Consider the following 8,544-nt stretch of genomic DNA (forward strand, 5'->3'; position numbering starts at 1 on the left):
TCTTCCTCCAGGGGAATCTTCCCGACCCGGGGATCGAACCCACATCCCTTCCACCTCATGCATTGACAGATGGCTTCTTTACCACCGTGCCACCTGGAAATCCCTTTTTCACACTATTTGGCAACAACGGACAAGCCATTGATACATGCAATAACATGGATGGGTCTAAAGGGTATTGTTCTGAATAGAAAAAAAAAACCGATCTCAAAAGGTCACATGACATATGATTTTATATAACAGTCTTGAAATGACAGAATTATAGAGGTGGAAAAAAGACCAGTGGCTGCCAGGGGACAGGGATGGTGGGAGAGGAGAGATAAGGTGTGACCATAAAGGAGTAGCAGAGGAGCTCTTTATAGTGGTGGGATAGTTCTGAATCTTGATCATAGGTGGTTACATGAATCTACATGGGATAAAATGATAGAACTATACCTTTGGCATTGTGTGGATTTTGTATTACATGTAATCGCTGGAGGAAACAGAGAAGGGTACACAGAACCTCTCTGCACTATCTTTGAAATCTTTGAATCTATAATGATTTCAAATGAGCTTTAAAAAATGAAAAGTAATTTGTCGTGGTCCCTGCGTGAGTTGGAAAAAAATTTCCAGACACAAGGCAGAACAAGAACAGACTGGAATTTATTAGAGCTGGAGATGCTGTTAGAACAGCATGTTGGCTCAATGGAGAGCCCCTTTGTGGGCTAGTAGCCAATTCTTAGGAGAAGGCATTGGCACCCCATTCCAGTACTCTTGCCTGGAAAATCCCATGGATGGAGGAGCCTGGTAGACTGCAGTCCATGGGGTCGCTGAGAGTCAGACACGACTGAGCGACTTCACTTTCACTTTTCACTTTCATGCATTGGAGAAGGAAATGGCAACCCACTCCAGTGTTCTTGCCTGGAGAATCCCAGGGATGGGGGAGCCTGGTGGGCTGCTGTCCATGGGGTCGCACAGAGTTGGACACGACTGAAGCCACTTAGCAGCAGCAGCAGCAGCCAATTCTTATGGCCTCAAGACAGAAAAATCATGCTGGAAGGGTGGCAGTAGGTGATTAGTTATGATGCTCTAGGGGGGATATTCTATTTAATATGGAGTCGGGGAGCTGGCTGGTTTAGATCAGGAGGCTCATGGCAGTAGTTGCTATGCTGTTGTTCAGCCGCTAAGTTATGTCCAACTCTTTGCCCCTGAGAGGGTAACAGGCAGAAAGGCCAGGGGTCTCCAAATGGAGGAAATGCAAGCGTCAGACATTTTTTATTTCTCCCTTAAGCCGCAGAAGGAAACAAACTACAAGTGTCAGATTTTTTTCTCTTAAATTTCTGTGTTGCCATGAGGACACCTGGTTCCACCCGAACTTAACTTTTCTCAAACCTTGAGCTAACCAATGCATTTTCCTTTTGGAAATGTTTTTCTTAAGCTATGTTAATAAAACTATGTATTTGCTTTTGGAATTTGCTTTTCTTCAAAATGGTTCTACCTAAGAATAACTTTTTTTCTTTTCTCAAATCTTGGGCTGATAATAGGTCAACAAGCCAGTATTCACATCAGCTGTTTTATGGCTGGGAGATGACACACCTCGTGCCATCCTGTCTCAAAAATGCATATTGTGGGAGAGGGGCCGGTGAAACTCCGTCACCCTTGAGGTGTCTCTTTTATCTGATTAATAGCTTTTTAACAGACATAAAACAAACGGCTAAAGACTAGCAGGGGGGCACTCTTTCTGCCCCCTTCTGATGTCTATGTCAAAGGCTTTCTCTACCTCTTTTATGCTTTACTAAAACTTTATTACACAAAAGCTCTGAGTGATCAAGCCTCATCACTGGCCCCGTATTGAATTCCTCTCCTCCAGAAGCCAAGAATCCAGGCAGCGTCTTTCGCAGCTCAACAACAACCTTTCATCTTGGGGGCTCACCCGGGGTTCTTCAGGACAAATTAAGGACGCTTGGAGCTCTAGTCGTTTGTTCTCCTAGCAAACACGTTTTCTGCTGTATTTTACTAACTCTATGGTGTGCTTGTGTGTGTGATCGATTAAAAGAGACACATATGCGAACCAAGGGCTGTGTCTTAATCTGCGATTCTGAGGTGACCTCATAACGGTTTATGGCAGAAACCCTGTCAGGGGATTATACCAACCTTCTAATGTCGAGAGGCACCCAATGTCTCCTTCGGGGAGCGGCAGAGATGGTCGAAGTGTGTGGGCCGAACTCTCCTTTCTCGGTCAAACTTTCTGGTCTCTCTGACCATTTCATAACTTCTGGGAATTAGAACAAACTACTAACCTACTCTGTTGGATCATAGATTTTCAAGGGACTTGTGATCTGTGCTGTTACTGTGTACTGTTACTTAGGTCCCAAATTTAGACTGGTAATCAGGAATTGCCTAGTCTCACTGGGAGTTGAAAGTTCAGAAGCTAGATGGAGCTCTAGCCCCAAGAGCATCTCTCAGGTTAAAGGTTACTCGGGTTACTCAGACACAACTGAAGCGACTTAGCAGCAGCAGCAGGAAGCACAGCGGGCTTCTTCCTTTGGTAAGGCTAGCTCTTAGTGGACCAGAGGAGACTCTCCAGTGGCTTTTGTCCCAACTCGTTAGATATTCTTTCTGTGGAATCTGTAGAAATACTGGTGTAGTGACGCTCAGAAGGAACGTATTGGTTTTATGTTTGTACCCGTCTTATTGTGGTCAGAAATATATTCAGGGTTGTGCAGAGGCACTCAGGAGATGAATGTTTCCCCCAGTGGTCTTAGTGTGGGAGGCATTCCGGAAGGTTACTCTGATTGCACCCCGGGTGGCATCAGAGGCATGCAAGGTTTTAATGGTGAGGACCTGGACATTAGTCTGGGATGCCATTAGGTCCCCTTGGTGCAACTCCATCCCGCCTTGGTGGTAGAGCCGGGAGGGATGAGTAAGGTGCCTGCGTCAGTAAGGGACAGACGAAGTCCAACCAGGGAAGGAAAGCTTCAGTGTAAAGTCTGCCTATACCCCCATCTAGAGCAGGGAGCGGAGAAGGCAAGGACAACCCACTCCAGTACTCTTGCCTGGAAAATCCGATGGATGGAGGAGCCCGGTAGGCTGCAGTCCATGGGGTCGCTAAGAGTCGGGCACCACTGAGCGACTTTACTTTCACTTTTCACTTTCATGCGTTGGAGAAGGAAATGGCAACCCATTCCAGTGTTCTTGCCTGGAGAATCCCAGGGACGGGGGAGCCTGGTGGGCTGCTGTCTCTGAGGTCGCACAGAGTCAGACATGACTGAAGCGACTTAGCAGCAGCAGAGCAGGGAGGAACGCCTCCAGTAGAAAGATGGCACCAATCGATTTTTTTCCTCTCTTACAGTTGGGAGCTAACAATTCCAGACTGGCTCCTTTGAACTGTATCCTGAAAAACTGGGATAGATTTGATCCCCAGGGCTTAAAGAAAAACGGATAGATTTGATCTTCCTGTGTGATGCCATGGTATCCATTGGAGGATGGCGAATGGTGACCAGTTGGAGGGTCTCTTAATGCCGTTTTACAATTCGAGCGGTTCTGTAGAAAACAAGGGAAATGGGTAGAAGTAGCGTATGTGTCGGAGAAGGCAATGGCGACCCCACTCCCGTACTCTTGCCTGGAAATTCCCATGGGCAGAGGAGCCTGGTAGGCTGCAGTCCATGGAGTCGAAAAGAATTGGACACGACTGAGCGACTTCACTTTCAATTTTCACCTTCATGCATTGGAGAAGGAAATGGCAACCCACTCCAGTGTTCTTGCCTGGAGAATCCCAGGGATGGGGGAGCCTGGTGGGCTGCCATCTATGGGGTCGCACAGAGTCGGACACGACTGAAGCGACTTAGCAGCAGCAGCAGCATATGTGTTGCCCTTTTTTCTCTCTGCAAGACATGCCAGATTTATGTCCTCAGGGTATAGATTTGGGCATGAAACCTTCAGCTCCCTTCTGTCCTCCTACTTTGCCCCCATACCCGGGCTCCAAACTGACCAAACTGAAAGTCAGGGAACCTCCCCCCTACACCCCCGCCAGGAAAGGTTGCCTTGGTCTTGGTAAAAATCCAAACTGAGATTCAAATTGCCCAAGTACGGGGCCAAAAGACCCCTGTCTCAGTACAACCTCAGATTACTCTGGTTTCAATAGAAACCCAGGCAATCCAAGTAAGAGAAGCTCCGACAGCAAAACTAAGGGTGATTAAATACAGGGTGAGGTGGAGGACCGGAGACAGAGAGATAAAGAAAAACAGGTTTCTCCAATCTATCCCTGGGATCATATGCGCTGAACAGCCAGAGAGGCTGGGGAACAGGCACACCAGCTGTTGCCTCTTCATGAAGCATCCACTGGGAGAAAAAAACCTGACACTTGTAGTTTGTTTCCTCCTGCCGCTTAAGGGAGAGAGAAAACATGTCTGACACTTGTAGCCTGTTTCCTCCGTTTGGACACCCCTGGCCTTCCTGCCTGTTACCCTCTCACCACCCCATGGACTGCAGCACGCCAGGCTTCCCTGTCCTTCACTATCTCCTCGAGCTTGCTCAGACTCATGTCCATTGAGTCAATGATGTCATCCAACCATTTTATCCTCTTGTCATCCCCTTCTCCTCCTGCCCTCAATCTTTCCCAGCATCAGGGTCTTTTCCAATGAGTTGGCTCTTCTCATCATGTGGCCAAAGTAGTGGAGCTTCAGCATCAGTCCTTTCAATGAATATTCAGGGTTGATTTCCTTTAGGCTTAACTGGTTTGATCTTCTTGCTGTCCAAGGGACTCTCAAGAGTCTTTTCCAATACCACAGTTCGAAGGCATCAGTTTTTTGGTGCTCAGCCCTCTTTATGGTCCAACTCAGGGCTCTTCCAAGGTACTTCTACCCCTCAGTGGTCCGAGGGCATGCAGTCCTTTCAATGAATATTCAGAGTTGATTTCCTTTAGGCTTGATAGTTTTGATCTCTTTGCTGTCCAAGGGACTCTCGAGTGTCTTCACCAGTACCACAGTTTGAAAGGATCAATTCTTCAGTGCTCAGCCTTTTTTATGGTCCAGCTCTCATATCTGTACATAACTAGTGGAATGTGGTTGCTATGGGACTTGGTTAATTCCAGAGATTTTTGTTTAAATCCTGTCTTCCAATGCTCATATCTCAGCCATTTATGAGTCTGCTTGTGTTGACTGGTTTTTCTCTTAATTTTAGAATACATTTTCTTGCTTCATATATTTAGTAAATATTTCTTTATATGCTGGACTTGGAACATACACTGTAGAGATTTGGCTTGTGTTATCTCACTCTAAATGTGTTGAGTTTTGTTCTGGTCAGCAGTTAAATTACTAATGAATTAACTTGATCATGTATGTCATGGCTTGGCTTTAGGTTTTGTTTTCCTATTTTGTCCTCATAGCCTTCAAGTCTCTCATGTCAGTTTATGGGAATGTCCTTCCTTGATACTTTCAGAAAGGAGTTATATGATCTCCACCTAATTTACTGTAGCAAATGTCACGTCCAGGCTTCAAGGAGTCATTTTAGCAGGATGTTGGAGCTCCAGATGTTGACAGATATTAAACTCATGGGAGAGTGCTCCCAGGTAAATAAATTCTCATGTCTTCTCTTATACTTCCTCTCCCAGATTCTTCCAGTACATAATAGCCCCTGCAACTCTTTTGGTAAATAAATGGTTTCATCCGGAGCAGGACTGTACTTTTGATCTTGGGCCGTGATGAGGACTAACTCTAGGTATTGGGCTGGTGGCAGTGTGGGGCAGCAAAGAGGAGGGGGCACATTGTCATTCTGTAAGGGAAGATTCTACCTCAGGGAAGTTCTTCGCCTCGTCTCTAGGCAGCAGGAGGCTGCTCTGCTTACTAAGGTTTGAGGTGAGGGGTTTTTATAGCCTAACCTGTTCAGGGAAAACTAGAGGTTCAAGTTTCTTGAGTGTATCCATTCAAATTTTCCCATAGCAGTCATCTGAATCCCATTGCTTTTCTATCAGGGACACTGCCTTTAGGATAGGAGATCAATTATGGTTGATCATACGGCCTCCTTTGTAGTTCTGCCACCCTTATGATTCAATTCCGTGTCTGATTTTCTGCCCATTCTACTCTCCAGGGGCAAGAGAACAGGGTTTTGAGGAGCCACCATACCATTTTCCACAGTGGCTTTACCACTTTACATTCCCGCAGTGCACAAGGACTCCAACTTCTTCACATCCTAAAAGGGAACTCTCCTACATTGTCAGTGGAAACTGCAAATCGTGCAGCCACTGTGGAAAGCAGTATGGAGTTTGCTAAAAAAAGACTAAAAGAAGCGTTGCCATATGATCCATCAGCCCCACTCCTGGGCATATATCCAGAAAAAAATTTAATTTGAAAAGATGCATGCACCCCAGAGTTCACAGCAGCACTGTTTACAATGGCCAAGACGTGGAAGCAACCTAAATGTCCATCAACAGATGAACACATAAAGAAGGTGTGGTATATACACGTGATAGAATATTACTCACCCATGAAAAAGAAATAATGCCATTTGCAACAACATGGATGGACCTAGAGGTATCATAGTAAGTGAAGCAAGTCAGAGAAAGACAAATGGCCTATGATGTTACTGATAGTGGAATCTAAAATATGATACAAATGAACTTATTTACAAAACAGAAACAGGTTCATAAGCATAGAAAGCAAACTTACAGCTACCAAAGCAGGGAAATGTGGGTAGGGGTAAATTAGGAGTTTGGGATTAGCAGATACAAACTACTGTATATAAAATAGATAACACCGTGCTCCACCACTGTACTGCACTATTCCCCGCTGGATAGCACAGGGACTAGATTCAGCATCCTCTAATAAGCCATAATGGAAAAGAATATGTATGTATATATAACTGAATAACTTTGCTGTACATCAGAAACTAGCACAACTTTGTAAATCTACTTCAATTTAAAAAAAAATTCCCCACATCCTTGCCAATGCTTGCTGTATTATGGGGGTTTTGTGTGTGTTTTAATAACAGCCCCCCTAACGGGTGTGAGTTATCTTATTATAGTTCTGATTCGTGCTTCACTAATGATTAGTGAGGCTGAGTATCTTTCATATGCTTGTTGGCCAATTGCATATGTTCTTTGGAGAAATTTCTATTCAGTTCCTTTGCCTATTTCTGAATCTGGTTTTTTGTTGAGTTTGGGGAGTTTTCTATATACTCTGGATATTAATCCCTTATCAGGTAAATGATCTGCAGATATTTTCTCCCATTCTGTGGCTTTTGCATTTTTACTCTGTGGACAGTGTCTTCTGACACTTTAAATTTTCATGAATTTCAACTTGCCTGTTTTTTCTTTTTTTAAACTTGTACCATTGTAGCATCTAAGAAATCATTGTCAAATCCAGTGCTGTGAAACTTCTGTGTTGTCTTTAAGAATGTATTGCATTAGGTCTTACATTTCTGTCTTTGATCTATTTTTAACTATTTTTATATGATGTTAGATAAGCATCTAACTTCTTTCATTTGTATATGGATGTCTAATTCTCTCAGCACCATTTGTTGAAAAGACTATCCTTTCCCCATTGAGTAATCTTGGCACCCTTTTAAAAATCATTTTACCATGCAAGGGTTTATTTCTGGGTTTTCTATTCTGTTCGAGTCATCTAAATGTCTGTCTCTATGCCAGTACCACCCTGTTTTGATTGCTGTAGCTTTAGAGTAGGTTTTTAAATCAGAATGTGAGTACTCCAACTTTGTTCTTTTTAAAGATTGTTTTGGTTATTTGGGGGTCCCTTGAGATTCCCTATGAATTTTAGGATGGGATTTTCTTTCTTCTTTTTTATTTACTTATTTTATTTAGGCTGCACTGGGTCTTCACTTTGGTACTAGGGCTTGGTTGCCCTGTGGCATGTGGGATCTTAGTTCCCTGACCAGGGATTGAACCTTCATTCCCTGAATTGGAAGGCAGGGTCTTAACCACTGGACCATGAAGGAAACCCCAGGATGGGATTTTTTTTCTATCTCGGCAAAAAAAGTCATTGAAATTTTTGATAGGGATTGCATTGAATCTATAGATCACTTTGGGTAGTATTGACATTTTAACAATATGAAGTCTTCCAATCCATAAATATGGAATATATTTTTATTTATATCTCTGTAATTTCTTTCAACAATGTTTTGTATCTTTTACTGTACAAATCTTTCACCTTCTTGGTTAAATCAATTTCTAAGTATTATTCTTTTCGATGCCACTGTAAATGGAATTGCTTTTATGATTTTCATTTCAAATCACTCATTGCATATAGAAATGCAACTGATTTTGTGCATTGACTTAGTATCCCGCTACTTTGCTGAATTCATTTATTAGTTCTACCAGATTTTTTGTGGAATCTTTATGATTTTAAACTTATAAGGTTATCTAGAAATAGACATAATGGTACTGCTTTCTTTCCAACTTGGACGCCTTTTATTTTTACTTTATTTTTCTTGCATTAAAAAAAATGTCTTGGCTGTGCCGCTTGGGATGGGGGAACTTAGTTCTCTGGGCAGGGGTTGAAACTGTACCCCCTGCGGTGGAAGCTCAGAGTTTTAACCACTGGACTGACAGGGAAG

This window comes from Bos javanicus, chromosome 21 (assembly GCF_032452875.1).
Source record: "Bos javanicus breed banteng chromosome 21, ARS-OSU_banteng_1.0, whole genome shotgun sequence".
Lineage (NCBI taxonomy): Eukaryota > Metazoa > Chordata > Mammalia > Artiodactyla > Bovidae > Bos > Bos javanicus.